Source organism: Eurypyga helias, unplaced genomic scaffold (assembly GCF_000690775.1).
Source record: "Eurypyga helias isolate BGI_N326 unplaced genomic scaffold, ASM69077v1 scaffold941, whole genome shotgun sequence".
Classification (NCBI taxonomy): domain Eukaryota; kingdom Metazoa; phylum Chordata; class Aves; order Eurypygiformes; family Eurypygidae; genus Eurypyga; species Eurypyga helias.
In genome coordinates this window covers 21,025-38,448 of record NW_010228713.1, presented here as the reverse complement: position 1 = coordinate 38,448, position 17,424 = coordinate 21,025, and the positions used below count along the sequence as shown (strand labels likewise).

Here is a 17,424-nt window from a genome sequence, read left to right as displayed (position 1 = left end):
GATGCTGCTCGGACCAAACACCAGTTCTAAAGCATTATGTGTGTTTTGCAACCTGGAAAGTGAAGAAACGCAGGATTTCTTTAATCGTGAAGCAATAAAACCGATCTCTGGGGAGTTCCAAAGGAAGATGATAGTCTTTGCAACAATTAAGTGAATGGCAGGCTTCCCCACCCTTCATTTTTTTTCAGATCTGTTATCAAAGTCTGTCAACTTTGTCCAAGTAAACACATTGTCAATCAAGAAACATTTCTGAAGTTTAATAATGATAAGTCTGATTTTGGAATAAAGCAATTGAAACTTGAGAACCAAAATCAACCTAACTCTGGTTTAAATTAATTTGAAAATAAATGTCTAGATTTTCTTTTTTTCACAACACGTTTTAATTATGACCAGTAGGACAGAAATGTGCATTATATTAATTGCACAACCTACAAACACTTGAAGTGAGTCACATCAGTGGCTGAAATCAATAGACGGCGTTCTATTGATTGTGTAAGTATTATGGATCTTCATTTATAACTGTAAATTAAACATATTTAAAGATGCTGTACTACTGACTGCGTAACATCTTAAAGTGAAATATCAGCTATTAGAAGTATCTTATACATTACTCCCCAGATTTCTGAAAAATTAATATCTAAGGCAAAAAGGCCTACATGATTTTAGCAGTGCATTTATCTGTTTAAATGGTTGTGAAGTATCTTTTGTGAAAATTTAGTTATCTTTTGTGAAAATTTGGAAATTTTGTGAAAATTTACAACAAATATTTGATACCATAATAAATTAATTCCACTATTCTGACAGTGTAAATTTTGAGTTACGTGGTAACATGAACTTGTTGACGTCTTATGTTAGGATCTTGATTTTTATTTTTGCCCACAAACCAAATATACCTTTTTTAAAGTTGTGTTTCTTCATACATGCACACATATATATAAAACAACATCACGTAGGCATGAGACTTCCTTACAGTTTAGAATTTTTGTTTTTACATAGTTTAAAAATGGGACGTCGCTCCTCTGACACAGAAGAAGAGAACAGAAGCAGGAGGAAGAAGAAACACCGCCGGCGATCATCTTCAAGTAGCTCCTCAGACAGCAGAACATACAGCCGTAAAAAATCTGGAAGGAAATCAAGGTCAAGGTCACGGTCTCGAGATCTCCAGTCTCGTTCACATTCTTATGAGAAAAGGTGCATTTTTAGTAATTTACTGTCTGTTGCAGTCGTTTACGAAGTGAGGTCTTTCATGTTATGGCAGAAAGCTAGAAGTGTTTGAATGCAATATGTAATCAGTTCTAGGCTGGAATTTTACAGCAGAGCTTGCTCCCAGTCTTGGAAGATTTGGCAAGGTTTTCATTTAAATTTAAAGCAAAATCCAAACCTACCACCAAACCTCAAACACCTTCATGCCCTCCAAGGATACAAACCCGGTGTATATGCAGAACCAGAGGTCACTTTCTTATTAAACAGAAACTCAGCCACCTAAAATAACTCTGCCTTTCTCTTCCTTCTAAATAATGAATTTGGAATCTCTTTTTGGAAATATAATAGTTTGTGTGTTAACACTGGTATGAAAAGTAGTTATAGACTAGTCTCTGTTCCTTTTTTCTGTTGCAATAAGCCCCGTGGGTCTTTCCAGAGGACAAAGCAGACTTCCTCAGTAGAAAGAGTAATTCTTACAGTAGGTCTTCACATTTGCTGCAACAGCTTGTTTTCACCATAATTCTTGCTATTTTTTCTGTGTATAGAACACAGTAGCCAGCCAGGTGTTTACAGCTCTGTTGATCCATTTTTTTCTTGATGTAACATCATATTTCCTTCAGCCAAGGCCCCTTGCAGTACCTGACTTTTTTGGCTACCCTGGTTGTGGCTCAGGCTGACTTGCAGTGATGCTGGAGTCAAACTGAGCAGGTGGGGGTCAATTTATAGATAACTGGAGCTGGAAAATATTCATTGTCTCTAGCTGGGCTGTAAATATGTTAGAAAATGCTCCTCACAGGCCTTTCTTCAGCTGGCAGAAGAGTGTGTCTGTGAGGGGCAAGTTGGCTGGTTGTGGGGGGTTTCTTATTTGTTTCCATCCCCCCTTTCTTCTGCTCCTGCTTAGCATCTACATACAGCCCTTAGGGGACACAGGGAGATGACATGGGCTTCGATGCCAACAATATGCTGATGACATGCAGCTTTATGAATCTCTTTAGTCCAGTGCAGGCATGGCTATCTCGCAGATAAAAACAGAGCTCGAAGGGAGATTAGAGTCTGGACGAAGACCAGTTGACTTAAATTGAATCCAGAAAAGACGAAAGTGTCTGCTTTTAGGATCTGGCTGGCACCTTTACGTTGTCCTTAGTTTAGGGCATTTGTTCCTGGCACTTAAGTCACTGTTACACACTGAGGTCCTGCTGGATTTCTCTCTGACCCTTACGAATCAGAAGCAGCAGTCTCTAAGATTACTTCATCTTCTTTTAGCTGGAACACTGCATTCCTTTCTCAGATGAAGACCTGTTCTTTATTGGTAACCTATATATCTTTCCAGTTTAGACCATTGCAGAAACAACTGTGGGTAGCACAGCACCTTTTCAAGCACCTTAAGTGAGATAAGCACGTATCCCATTGGCTACATCCTGAATTATGGAAATGTCTCATGCGGTGTTGTATTCTAATATTACTCAAACATAATAAAGACCAAAAATACAGAGGTTGTCCTACGGGTAGTAATTGTTACTTGATTGCTGTCAGGGAGATGGATACTGAGAGGAAACTTTGCAAAAGAATAAGAATTGGAAAGTATCCCTCCCACCAGTTCTGGTTTAATTTGTATATTTAGTATGTATTCTTTCACCTTTCTCCTATGTGGATAAGAATTTATTGTTTGAATTAATGAAATGGGGAGGTTGGAGGGGGAGAGAGAAGATACCATTCTGACTCCTGACTGAATGCAGGAGAAAACTTCCAAGCTCACATGGAATATATCAATTAATATTGATTATTTGATTAGTAATTGTACTTAAAAAGGGGAGGGGGGAACTGTCTACATGAGTGCAGAGAAAAGTGAGAGAACACATCCGTAGATTTATATGGAGAGAGATGTTTTTAGGTGTGCATAATTTAAAATACATTTTTATGTTTACATTTTATGAATGCACATATATGGAAACAATTGTATAGAGCAGCAATGCAGCAATTACATTTCATGACTTTGAATTCTAGCGCTGGAGCTGTAGTCCTTTAACCCATACGGTGCGTTTCTGTGTAAGTCCTGCTGAGAATGTAGGTCTAAATGCCTCTTTAACCTTAGATTTGGCAGAGAGGGGACTGAGTGCCAGTGAGCTGGTCATGGGACTAAAAACCATCGAGAGCTGGGTTGTGGTCCTGGTCCCTTGAGGTATTGCATGATTTGGGGCAAATCAGTGAACTTCTGTTTCTCCTTCTGCCCTTCTTCTTCCTTGAGATGTGTATTTTGCAATGTGAGCTCTTTAAGACAGGCATTGCCCATCTGCATGTGAATGACATTACAGTGTAGTAGTGGTATTTGAGGTTTCTACAGTATGTTATAGTACAAAACCCACAGGTTTGTGTGTCCCTTTTAAGTAAACTGTTAGGTTTTTTGTTCCTGTTTTGTTTGTTTGGGTTATTTTAGAAGCAGTAGCACACTAATAGCCTGGTTTTGTTTTAGACGCCGACACAGATCGAGCAGTAGTTCTTCGTATGGTTCTAGAAGAAAACGCAGTCGTAGCCGATCAAGGGGCAGAGGCAAATCCTACAGGTCTCAAAGATCAAGATCAAAAAGTAGAACAAGAAGGTAAGACTCTTTTGTAGGAAAAAGAATTATTATTTCTACTGTAAAAACATTAATTTAAAGTCTCCATATAGTTACTGAGTTTGGAATGTACTAGAAAAAATGGTTGCAAGTGATCATCTAAAGTACATGTCACTCGAAACTCTTCCTAATTTGAAGTCTCTCTGCTGTGCTTTTGATGTACTAAATCTTTAAATTACACTGGTGGAACACTTGGGTTTGAAGTTGAGTTATATATTTTACATTTGACCAAGTGTCACCTTGGTTTAACTGTAATCATCTGAAAACGTCTCGTGGATTTTTTTTTGATTACTGATTTCCATAACTGCCGTCCATAACACTGGCTCCCTGAAGATTGGACTAAACTGTTCTTTCACATCTGTATTTCCCTTGGAAAGAGATGAGTATTTAGTTATGCAAGTTTTTCTTAATATTTAAATATATCTCTAGTGCTGAAATTTTGGATAAATTGGATTGTGACAAATAGGTATTTTCAATAACAAACATAATTAAATCTTAATCAGATGTTGCAAATGGTATTATAAAATCTGCTATATACTCCTGTAATTACAAGAAGCTCAATTTTTTTAATGTGTATTTTTTAATTAAAAAGCTTAAGTAAAGTTTACCCTGCATATCAGAATTACTATTAGCACTTTCTATTGCATTTAAATTAATTGAGTGTATCAGACAGATCAGAGCTTTTTTGGTATGTGTTTACATGTCTTCAGCCAGGTAATTCTGTGTACCTGCACCAAGAATTTAGTAAACCCTGTTATTTTCATATTCCAAATCAGTAGATCTGTTGCCTCCAAATGTTGAAAAATTGTTGTTGAGAGATGGGAACGTTTCTCTTATTTGTATTCTCGCATGGCATATTCACAGCTGTTCATTATAATAGTTGCCTGGACACTTACTGCTACGGTGCCTTTGTAGTAGCAGTTTGGTGGTTTAAACGGCCTGATCTCTTCGGGTATACTTACCCTCTGAGCTGGTCACCCGGGTAAGCTACTGCGCCCTGTAAATATCCTTGTAAATATCCACTGTTTTGCTAACAAAATCAGTCTTTAAACACGGAAATGTCAAAAGAATAAGGTGAAAATGGTGTTTTTCAGTATGTCTGATACTCAGCAGTATGAAATACGATAACCTGATTTATTCAGTTTTATTGTGATCAGTATAAACTGCGGATCTCATTAGAAGTGGCCTAATGGCCATCTTTTCCAAGGCATTTACAGGTGTTAATTGCCATTGCAATATATGGAAATAAAGCACCTAAAAACCTGAAAAGCATGACTGCTGTTTGTTCCGTTTTGTGCTAGGGAGTGTTGTGTATAAAATACACAGTAGTGCTTTCCAGCACGACAGCTACGAAGGTATGGCTGCAGGTCGCTTTAAATGATGCTGCTATTCACAGACTTGGTTCTTCAGGGAGAATATTTGTCAATAACGCCCTAACTTATGAGACGGGAATCTTTTGGCATGTTAGAAGCATGAAACTAAAATGTTAAAAGCATAAAACTAAACCCAACAGGGCATTGAAGCCTTTATCGTCATTTTTTCCAAGTCTGCTCTCTGCTGCAATGTTACGCTGAGCAGCCATGGATTAATCTTATTTCTGGAGAAGAGTTAAATAGGTTGCAGAAAGCTGCTACCAGAGGCCTGTGGTTTCCCTGTGTGTTAGGGCTGAGGCAGTTGCAGCCGTGCCAAGTAGTTCCTTTCTTTGCTATCTCAAAATCTGTCTTGTGCACGCAATCGAAGGTATAAACAGCTTTGAGAGGGCTGAGTACATGGTGATTCTTCAGGCTGGAAAAGAGAGCCTGGGGGAAAGAGGGAATGTGATGGAGGGGTATAAATAAAAAAAGAAGGGCACGGAAGGATGATTAAGGAATGAGACCTCCGGTGTGAGACCTGGGGCAGGAGTCGAGTGGTTGAAGCACTGGTGGCAGATCCTAGTCAGACAAAAGGAGATGGTTCTTACAGATGGCACAGTTAAGCTGTGGAAGCCCTCGCTGTTGGAGGCTGGGCATACCAGAAGTTGAAATGAATAAAGGAGTCAGACAAGAAATGTCCATTCAAAGCTGTTAATTGAGGAGAGACAGTATTTGTCTTAAGAAATGTATGCATTTGTAATGTATGTGTTTGTAGCACCGAAGTGGAATTTTCATAAGAATTTGACATTTAATAAATTAATTTTTTACGTACAGCCACTTACCTTTGCTTTTAAAGGTAAGGGCTGAAGAAAACACTATGTCAACTAGCTAATAACATGGTCAGCAGTAGCTCGGGCAGCCCCCTTGAGTCAGTGCCCTCAAGAGCGTGTTACCCACTGACGCCTTCTCGTTCATCTCCAACTTGGGAATTGCCAGTGGCGGGGGGTAAACTCTCATGACCCAGCTGGAGAGCAGCAATATGGGACACAGCAATAGAGTGTCTCTGTGCTACCGATATTTGTGACGTTACTGTTGGACCTTCAGACTACCACCCTTAGGCCGTGAGCAGCAGTGGTGGTGGGTTGGTGTGTTGTTTCTCCACCCTGCAGTGGGAATGGGACTGACTAGAAAGCTAGTTTTATGTTGGAAGTTAAGATCCATTACCTGGCATCTTTAAATCACTGGGATTGGTTTTCATATAAGGCAAGCAGATGGCACAAATTCTGGATCCCATAATGTCTTTTCTCCCCACAGTCCCCCTCCACATTAAGACAGTTGGTTTTTCAAGGTGGTGAAAATGTGTGTGAGGTTGTAATGTATTTTTTTTTAATAACTTCTCTCACATAGGTGTTTTATTTGAGTGAATTATTTACAGAGCTCCAACAACAGAGAATACTGAAATATCAAGTTTTAATTTGAAAAGTTACATCTTTACAATGACATGTTTTAAAAACATTTTGAGTAGGTATTGTTTGTAACCTAAAATGAATTTTTTGTACTTTATTTTAGAAGATGAGAAAACTTGTGCATATTATAACTATTTTATTTTAGACGCTTTTTTTTGAGTCAAAAAGTGGGGCTTTTCTAGTAATGCTATAAATTTAAACCTGTCCTACAGCAAGATAGTACAATGCAAATATGACTTAATAAGATCACAAACTGAATTTCAGCAAAACAACCAAGATTTACATTAAATTAGGAATTTTAAAACCGATTTAGTTTGTTTTACTGAGCATTTGCTTAATAACATTTCGCCTTCTTGCAATCTTTTTAAAGACAATAATTCGTCTGTGAAATGCAGGCACATCCTCAGTAGAAAAATTGAAAGCAACAGCTCACTTTCTGAAACCACACATATAGTGATATAAAGAAATATTTCAGCTCTACGAAATTTAATAAATCATCCCATTTCCTAATTTGATCATATTAGATGCTGATGTGGAAGAAGCATTTCAAATACCATCTCCTCATTAATATACATCAGTCTGGGGAATAGAATGGAATACTTATGCAGAGATGTCACAGTTACTGTTTCTTAGTTTACTAAGTGGAACAGGTTGATGTGATACTGGGTGCTATTTGTCAATGTCTTGCTAAAATGGTTTGGGTCGAGTTATGGAGTCCAGAAAGACGGCGGCTGATAAATCAAAAGTGGATTGAGTGGACAGGAGGCAGTGATTGATACTGTGACAGGATATGAAGAAAGGAATCTTGATACAAGCATGCATGATATTGAATATGAGAAGGAAAATGGCCCTGGAGTATGGATATTATTCAAGGAAATGAGAATAATAATATCATCTTGAAATTATTGCTGGGTGAAGATTAGGATAGTTCTTATTAGAATATTATGCTTCTCTGGAATGGAGAAACTCAGTTTTCATATAATTTCTGTGTGGATGGAGTCTTGTTAATATTTTTAGAGTGTTCACTGCAATTGTTCTGCAAGTTAATCGTATATGAAAACACTTACTTTACACCAGAACTCGCAACGCAAATATTTTAATTCGTGTGGCTTTAAATAGAATTAACCAGAATAGGTTAACCTTTATTCCTTGATTTCATACAATTCTGTGATTATAGAGTATTTCACTATAATTGCCTTTAAAGATGCAAGTTTGTTCTTATTATCTGCCAAGTGTGTTTGGCTTTTCCTTTTGCATTAAACTGCAGGCTGCTGCCTTGAAATACCTTTAACAGAGTTCAAGTTGAAGACTGACACAGTAACAGCTAGTACATCTCTCCATGTCTAGCAGGGAAAATACCGTGCGTAGAGTAATCCTCTTTGTGGCATTGGCGCCTCTGGACTGTCAGTGAGGGAGGTGTTTGATCAGTGTGGTGGGTATTCTTTCCCAGTCTGCGTGTGGGTACATGGCTAAATATCTTTTTTTTTAACCATTCTTCCAGTCTAATTGATTTAATCTGGAAACTTGTGCGCTTTATTGCATTCTGGTGGCAGGGCAACCTATTTCTTATGGGTGGCTTTGGGATAGACTTGTGTTTTGATATGAAAAAGCAGCTTGTTCACGGATGTTGCCGTTATCCTAGCAATGTAAACTACAATTAAGTTACATTCAACCCTCACAGCTTGCCAGAATTCTGCGGGTTTAGCATTTAGAGTTTGTAATATTTAAAAGTAGGGTCCTCTAGTCATGCAGGGAAGTGTGATGTGAAAAGGGTCATTAAATAAGTAATAGTAAACCCCCAGTAACTTCTTCAAAATATTATAATTGAATCATAGAATGGTTTGGGTTGGAAGGGACCTTAAAGGCCACCCAGTGCCACCCCCTGCCACGGGCAGGGACACCTTCCACCAGACCAGGTTGCTCCAAGCCTCATCCAGCCTGGCCTTGGACACTCTCAGGGATGGGGCATCCCCAGCTTCTCTGGGAACCTGTCCCAGTGCCTCCCCACCCTCTCTGGGAAGGATTTCTTCCTGATATCTAATCTAACCCTCCCCACTTTCAATTTAAACCCATTACCCCTTGTCCTGTCACTACAGGCTCTTGTAAAAAGCCCCCCCCCGCTTCCTTGTAGCCCCTTCAGGTACTGGAAGGTGCTCTAAGGGCTCCCCGGAGCCTTCTCTTCTCCAGGCTGAACAAGCCCAACTCTCCCAGCCTGTCCCCGTAGCAGAGGGGCTCCAGCCCTTGGATCATCTTCGTGGCCTCCTCTGGACTCGCTCCAACCAGTTGATATCCTTCTGATGTTGAGGGTTCCCCAGCTGGATGCAGCACTCCAGGTGGGGTCTCACAAAACTTTTGTATTTGCATTACTTGGAAGGGTGAATAGGAACGGGTCTGTTTTCTGTTTGTCTCCCTTTTCTGTGCTTCATATTATTTTGGTGTGGTAGTATTAATGTGTTAGCATCTTTCCAGATGAAAACCCTGGACCATCAGATCTTTCAGCTGATAACAAGTGTGAAATCAAGTCATAATCTGTACCAACTTGTGTTCAGGACTTCCTTGTAGTTACAGGCTGTGTCTGTCTCGTTCTGGTTAGCACGCACTAATGGATAGCTTCTGATAGTTTAAAATGTAGAGTTTTAATTCTCAACAACTTGAGGAAGAATTTTCTAGAACAGCATAATCATGAAAAGAAAATACAGGCTCTTAGGAGAGAGGAAGATAAAAGGGATGTACGTTTTGAGGTAGACATTAATGTCAGCAGCAATAGAACAGATAATGGCAGGTAAACAAAGAGCAAAATTCTGAGGGGCCTTGCAAATTAGACTGAGTTTATGGAGGAACAGGAGGAGGGAGAGGAGAGATTAATTAAAATAGTAATAGTAAGAAAGATTGGAATGGTTCAAGGAGTGTGCAAAGATCATCACACAAATAAGATGAATTGCAGTTGTGAGAACTTAGAAGACTGGTTTTAAGAATCTTGTGAAAAAGCCTAAATTTAAATGGGATGCAGATGTACCTGGTTTTAAGAATCTTGTGAAAAAGACTAAAATGGGATGCAGATGTATGGGTTTAAGTTGAAGTTGGTTTCAGTTGAAGGGTAAAGGTCTTGGCTGTGGGAATAAGCATTAACATAGGTGATGTTAGCTGTTCTGGGGAAAAGGAAAGGTTTGGGGAAGAAAGTGAAGGGTTTCTGAACTGACCATCCGACAGACATCAGACAGTGAGTTTCCTTGTCCGATGGGAAGGAGATGGAAGGAATTGGGAAGTGAAGTTTGAGAATCAATAGCAGTATTGACTCGGAGTGATGAGACAGCTATGGGGGGAAAGGGTACAAACGTTGCTCTTCCTGTATATCTGCTCTAAGAAACCAGAATTGGCAAGGAAACTGTGAAGAACAAGGTTGGGCACATACTGTCACTGTTGAAAAGCTGTCTTAGTCTATAAAAATGCTTTGGAAATACCTCCTGTGCTTTGGAAATTTCCCCCTGTACTCGGCACTGGTGAGGCCGCACCTCGAGTACTGTGTTCAGTTTTGGGCCCCTCAATACAAGAAAGACATTGAGGTCTTGGAGCGTGTCCAGAGAAGGGCCACAAAAATGGTGAAGGGTCTGGAGAATATGTCTTATGAGGAGCGACTGAGGGAACTGGGCTTGTTTAGCCTGGAGAAGAGGAGGTTGAGAGGAGACCTGATCACTGCCTACAACTACCTGAAAGGAGGTTGTGGAGAAGTGGGTGTTGGTCTCTTCTCCCTAATGACAGATGATCGGACGAGGGGGAATGGACTCAAGCTGCGCCAGGGGAGGTTTAGATTGGATGTAAGGAAGAAGTTCTTCACCGAGAGGGTTATCACGCACTGGAACAGGCTGCCCAGGGAGGTGGTGGAGTCACCGTCCCTGGATGTGTTTAAGAGACGGGTGGATGAGGTGCTGAAAGATATGGTTTAGTGGTGGACAGATACGGTTGGACTGGATGATCTCTAAGGTCTTTTCCAACCTAGTGATTCTATGATTCTATGATTCCTTTGGAAATGGATCCAAGAATTTTCTGAAAAGAAGCAGATAAAAGTCCTATAAGAAATCAAGCAATGGTGTTTATCAGAATATTTCTTTTGAAATGTTTCATTACTTCTTTTTTTCCTGGTAGTAGCTACTGGAGTTACTATTCTTTTAAAGTTTTTATCTGCTCCCTAGGATGTTTTTTTCTTCTGTCCTTGCTCCCTGAATTAACACTCTCATGCAACTAGCTGTACAGACCCACACAGTTATGTAAGGAATCAGTGTACATAGTAAGTTTGTGTCTCTTCTTGGTGGGGAAGGGGAAGTTTGGAGTCTTTGGTCCATTAAAATGTATATTTAATTAAGTTACTGTCTTATTTCTTTAATTAAATTTCAGTAAGGGCTTGGGGTAGGGAAGAACCAGTGAAATTCAAATTACTGAGTTTGCCCATGTGACCTTCAGTTTTTCTGAGGATGCTAACGTCAGTTCATGTTTCTTCCTTTTCCCCCAATAAATGAAAACCTGCAGTTTTTATTTGACATCTTGTCGAGTTACAGGTTGCGTCACCAATAGTCTCTCATAATATTTTTTAGCTGTAATAACTGACTTTTTGAAAAAGGAACTTAGTAGTTTGTCTACATGACTATACTGGAAAGAATACAGAGGTGAAGCAGTAGCACTGAAGATATCCTAGAGCGATAACCCACCAATGAGCACATTACCGAGGTCTAATTGACCGCTTTGGGAAATTAAACTTCACAAGGCAACGCCAAGGGCCCGTACGTTATCAATAAGGCCAGATAGCTGCTAGTGACAGTTGCTTTGATGCCTTTCATTGGTATAAAAAAAAAAAAAAGCCTTAAAAAAAGATAGGAATGCATAAGTGCTGTTCATTTAGAGCTAAGTATCGAGTCTAATTACGCATAAACTTTTTTTTCTGAAGCAGGCCAGGTGTTACGTACAGGATGTGTTTTAAGTACAGGTTTTTATTTTCCTAAGCCCTTTTATTTCTCTCTTTGGAAAGGGATTTTTTTTGTTTGGTGATGTTTTTTTGTTTGTTTGGTTTGTGGGTTTTTTTTTTTTGATGCTTCTGTTTTCTATTTGGGAACAGGTACCCAAGAAGAATATGATTCCCCTTAGTGGAGAATTGGCCTTTTGATTTCAGCATGTCTACATTCTAAACTATGTACTTTTCCTTTTTTTGACCCTCTTTTTCTCTGCTACCCAAGCTCTGGCCACAAAATAGAATCTGTTGGGTTTTTTTGCTGCAGAGCTCATGTTTCTAGAGGCAGCCTTGCAAACCATCATGTAGCAGATGTCTTAAAGATGCACTGGTAATCTAAGACCGTCATTGTGTGCTATGTGTAAGTGGCTGCTGTTTCCAGTGTTACTTTCTAGAATGTGAGTAAGAAAATGTGAAGCACAGAATCATAGAATTTATTAGAAACACTTTACTGTTTGCTTTCATTCTTTTTAATTCTAATAACACGTGACAGTAACAATCTAGTTTAAAAAGATGCAGGTGAAAACCATGTATTTCTGCCGAAAAAGTGTTTTACTGTAACTTTTTGTCTGGGACTTGCCAGAATATGAAAAACCCTAGCAAGATTTAAGTTTACCCTTTAACAGTACAGTGTAAGCAGCTGTCAACCCTTTGTATTTCAAAAATTCAACCTGAATTTTGTCACATGCACCCAAGTCAACCTTGCTGAAGTTGTATGAGCCAGAGTTAAGATGCCACCTACAGCCCTAACTCAGCTTCCCTGGTCACCACAGTTTTAATGATGGATTACTGTTTCTCCCAGATTCCTTGCCATGTTTATGTATTACTAGACTGGTTGCCACAGTCCTTCTCAATCATCGTTGTATGTTACTCTTGTGTTATTTTTATTCAAGGTACATGAGGGGTGGTTTTAACAAGACCGTTGTTCCTATAACCAGCCACCTTGGATCAGGGGTCAGCAACATGTGGAGTATGCTGTGCCTGATGCTGGGCTTTTTTCAAACTAGAGGTTAAATAGGTCACTAGAAATATATCAGGTCCTGGGAGGAATTAATTACCAGGGAGTTAGGATGTTGTTCATCAGTAATGTCTTGCCTTTGTGGCTGGAAGCTGGTCTGCAACTTCTCCCTGTAATGCAAGAGCAGGAATATACATCGATGACAACGCTTCATCTGGTCCTAATGTAAGTTTATTGGTATAAAACTTTGGCCCTATCAGAGTCGATGGCAAAGCTGCACTTGACTTCAGTGATTCCAGATTTTACTAAGGTGGGATGTTATTGGAAGGAAAGATTACCAAAGAGTTTGATAATTTCAGGCATATGTAGAGCCTTTGTCCTTTTGCTTAAATGCTATTTTAACAGCAAGTATCCGAGCAAAGTATTTTGTTAAATATGTGACCACATAAGGAAAAAATGTGAAAACTTAGTTTTTGCATTTTTTGATTTGTATTTGTAATTGGAGAGAGATGCATTTAAATATATATATATATTTAAAAAAAATAAAATCTAGGAAAAGATGGGAAGTTAATAACTATACCTTAATAGTAACTGTGACATAAATGTTTTGATTTTACTTTTGTAGATTTTTTTTTTATTTTGAATCTGTAGGTTTTCTGCAAACTCTTATATGCATGCCCCCAAAGTACTGTGAATCATATGCTTTCAATATGGAATTCCCTTATCCATTGTATCATTTCAAGATATTCTTCAGTTGCGGTTTTCATAGGATCATATCAGCTCCTAGTAAGGCAGACTGAAAAACCCTCAGTGACTTTGAAGGGTTATATTATGCTCATCTCGAATAACTGATTTCAATTTGTTTCATAATGCTGTACTATTTATATTATTTATACCATTTATACCCTAGTAGTGAAGGCAGGGGCAGTGGTATGTGGTGGTGTGGTTTGTTTTTTTTTTTTAATTAAGCATATACTGTTAGATATCTATTTTTCTTCTATAGTTTTTGCCTCTCTTATACGGAAGCGTGCAGGGATAAGCTAAACCATAATAGAATTTAAATTAATCTGTGGCACAGCACTGAAAATCTGTTACCAGTCTTTATCAAAAAGATATGCTAAAAGTTTTCCTGTTAAAGCTCTAAGCTTCTTGATTGGAGTATGGGTAAAAAAAAAAAAAGAAAAGCCTTTTCCTATTTTTCTACTATATAGTCTTCTTGAAGTTCTTCCAAATTAGATTTTAAATGCCAATTAGGAGGTTGAATATACTAAAATAAAAGCAAATACAACCAAAATGGCCTCACCTTATGGCTAGTTAGGCTTTTTCTCTCAAAAGCGGAACCTTTGCTCTGAGCATGGCTTTGAGAGAGATATTCAGCTTAATGAACACATTAATTAGAACCATAACTATTTATAAGATAATTAGAAACGAAGCATGGTAAACTGGGCTTTTCCTGCAATTAATGGAGGATTAATTACTGGAGGTAATGAAGTGGATTTTTAAATGCATTAAGGTGAAGTACAGAGATGTGCAAGGCTTTGTGATAGTTGCATAATTATTCCAGGCTGTTTGAGCATAGCTCATACGAGATCGCTAATAAGCATCATTGCATCATTATGTATGCACTTAAAAAGACTTACCACCAAAATGACTGCCTAATTATTTCTAATTGGCAGGAGTCTGTGTAGTCATTGAGCTGTTTGTAGCCATTTTAAGGTTCATTTAACTATCCTTGGGGCCATGTGATAGATGGAAAAAAGCTTCAACTACACGCTGGCCTTGGCTGGCGCCGTTAATCAATTTTGGTGGGCTTCGGTTTGAAATGCATTTGCTCATGCAGAGGTCAAAACCTGAAGTAGTCCAAGCAAAGTTTTGCTTTTTGAAGCCACTTGACTGTATTCATTAGCAATTAGTAAAATAATTGTGTCTGTCACTATATTTGGATTTCCATATGACTTGGTATTCTTTCATCACTGTCCCTTCTTATAGCACATTAGCTTCACTGGAAACCAAATATTCTTCCAACAGACCCTTTTAGCAACTTCAGTGTAGTGGCATATGTTCCCATATACTACCTTTCTTCATTCATTTGTTAGCTTAAACAGTGCAGTACATTTCAACACAATCATCTAATTTGCTCCCGATTGATTGCTGAGTGAAAGTTTCTACCCAAGGACAACATTTTAGGGCTTTTAAGGGTATCTCTGAGGAATTAGTCATTAAGCATTAAGAGAGGAAGCAAGTAGTAGTCAAATCGAATTCTGACGTTTACCAGAGTTTGGTAGTTAGGGGCATCCATTTCCAAGATGTTGACAGCTGTGTATATTCAAGGACATCTTCTGACAGACGAAAACTGTGTAATCATCGCCCTGGTTTTAAAACCTCATTCTTACATGGATGTTAGTGCACCGCTTCTGTCAATAATTACATTAGAAATGTTGTGAATATCGTTTGAAACCGACCTTTTTGAGATGTTATAATCAGGATGTAGTTATTTTATCTTACTCTGTTGGATCTAATGTGACATCCCATTAGGTAAGCGTCTGTGAAAGTTTTCAAGGAGTGCGTTGTCCTGTTGAGCGTAATCATAACCATCTGTGGGATGTTGTCAACGCACATAAGCCATTCACGTGGCTTAAGAAAACACCCGTGAGCAAATTGTAGCCTAATAAAAGAAAGGTCCACTTTGCCATTTTTGCTACAAAAAAAATGGCTCTAGTAATTGAATGTTAAAACGTAAGTTTGAAAAATAATTGTTCAAATTAGGTTTAAAGTGCAAGATTGAAAACAGTTATTAATTTAAAAAAAAGGCAAAAATGTCATTTATCCATGCAATATTAGTTCAAATAACAGATAAGGGGTTAAAGCAAGTGAATTGTGGCAGCATAAACTAAAATATAGACTAATCCTCAAGGAAAGCTGCAGATTTCTTTCAGATTTTTTAACTTGTTTTAATTTTGATACTTTTATAATGCTGACCTCTGAGAAGAGATTACTTCTGTAAACAAATACTCCAAGACAGAAAAACTGTATAAAATACAAACAGCCTTTCTTATTGATACTTACTAGGAATTGTATTTTATGAAGCCACATCAAATACATGGTGATGGAAGTGCTGTAGGTTATCAAAGCTACTCCTAGGAGATACATTTTAGGGTGGAACAACAATTTTAATCTGCCTTTGGACTTGCTGGTTGGTTGTATTGGAAAGCCTGGTGTTAGCCAAAATTGTAACTGCTGGTGAGCATGTTTTTCTCTGATGTAACGTAGCAGTGCAATGGGGATCGTGTTCGTTATAAAACTGTTCACTGTGAGAACTTCAAACATAGTTTATGTAGGTACCAAATTCCAACATCAACACGCTTGTGTTGAATTTGGGGTTTGCAGTGGACCCCATTGCCAACCGTGCCCTATGGAGCCTCTCTGTGTACTGAATGTCCTCCTTCCTGAAGACAGGAGGGCTTTTCTGCTTCCTTTTGGGATTTGCTTTGGATGCTCGGTTTGTATTCCACGGGGCTTTGCGGGAGTACTGCTGTTGGGGACCTTCAACATGCTTTGAAACAATGAGCAGCTTTAGGCAGTGCTTCCCATTCCTTTGGTCTTTGCCCTGTCTTAAAGCAGTCATCTTTTCTGGTATAACTTGAATTTACTACCCTGTACTGACATTGCGCTGTTTCTCCACAGACTACCCAACACTAGGGCACTGGTAAACAGTGTTATGCCATGTGAAATTTGCAGGAAATGTGGTCTAGATAATTTTTTTTCCTTCTATGTTGAAAGAAAATGTGACTGACCTGTTTGCACTGCCATGTAGTTTGTAAATTTGTATCTCATTTTGACTAACAAAATGCAATTTTTGCTGGCTAAAAGGCATTCGTATTTCCGAGTTCAAGTAAGGATGCTTTATTATATAACAAAAATAAGGTGTACAATTAATGATGGTACTCTTATGGCAGCTGAGGACTACAAACCAAGAACATAGGTTGGGAAGGAGCTTTCCTCAGGCTTTCATAAATTTTTTTAGCATACTTTAAAATACATATCAGAAATAATTTAATAGACAACTGGGTTTCGTTTTAGGTAGAGCTGTTGCCCTTCTGGTGAGAGCTTCCAAAGTGTGTCTGGACCTGACTCTCCTACTAAACCAGAGAAAAGAAAATTTCATAGGAAATGGCTAAACAGAGGCAGTAAATAAAAATTTCACACACTGAGCAAAGGAGTCATGTCCCTTCCACAAGTTAGAGCGATCAGGTTAATGCAGGTGAATGCCCCGTCCCTCGGCAGCTATAGCTTTGGCAAGGGGCACTGTGCTGTCAGTCCTTCCTCACAGCCCACCAACCTCTGCTTTGTCTTGGCTGGAGACCCCCTAAGGCTGAGCTCGCCAGTCGAGGGTAGACTAGTTGCCAAGGAATCCGTATCCTTCTGCTTCCCTTAAGGTTTGAAGTGGGGAATGTTAAATAACTCTTGGTTTGTTTGTTTTTTCCCCTCTGAAAATGAGTTGAAAATGACCAAATGGTATTATTTCCCACTGCTGCTGCTTATGCTCCATTCTGTCCGAGTTTTGTGCCATATGGTACAACTTACAAACAAATGATAGAACAAACAAACAAAAAGTTGTTAATGCTATTCTTGCCCAGAATATTTTGCTTCATTTGTTTGTCTGGCGTTCAAAGTTTGTCTGTTTTTTGGTGGTTTTTTTTTTTTTTTTTCCCCTAAACTATCCATTCCTCAAAAATGTGAATATACTGAGAATCTATGGGTGGGTATTTTCATAATATTACTTTACATCTTGTCTTGCTGGGAGGGGCAGGCAACAGCGTTGGAAGAGCAAA

General features: G+C 38.7%; 1 long non-coding RNA gene across 1 annotated transcript in view; it reads left to right on the top strand.

Moving 5' to 3' along the window:
* The first annotated feature begins 994 nt into the window (after positions 1 to 994).
* LOC104515875 overlaps positions 995 to 17,424 on the top strand; it is a 28,476-nt gene continuing 12,046 nt past the window's right edge. Inside the window, exons 1-2 of the long non-coding RNA XR_727948.1 lie at positions 995 to 1,191; positions 3,674 to 3,799. This is a non-coding gene — a long non-coding RNA (uncharacterized LOC104515875). The remainder of the gene's footprint in view (positions 1,192 to 3,673; positions 3,800 to 17,424) is intronic.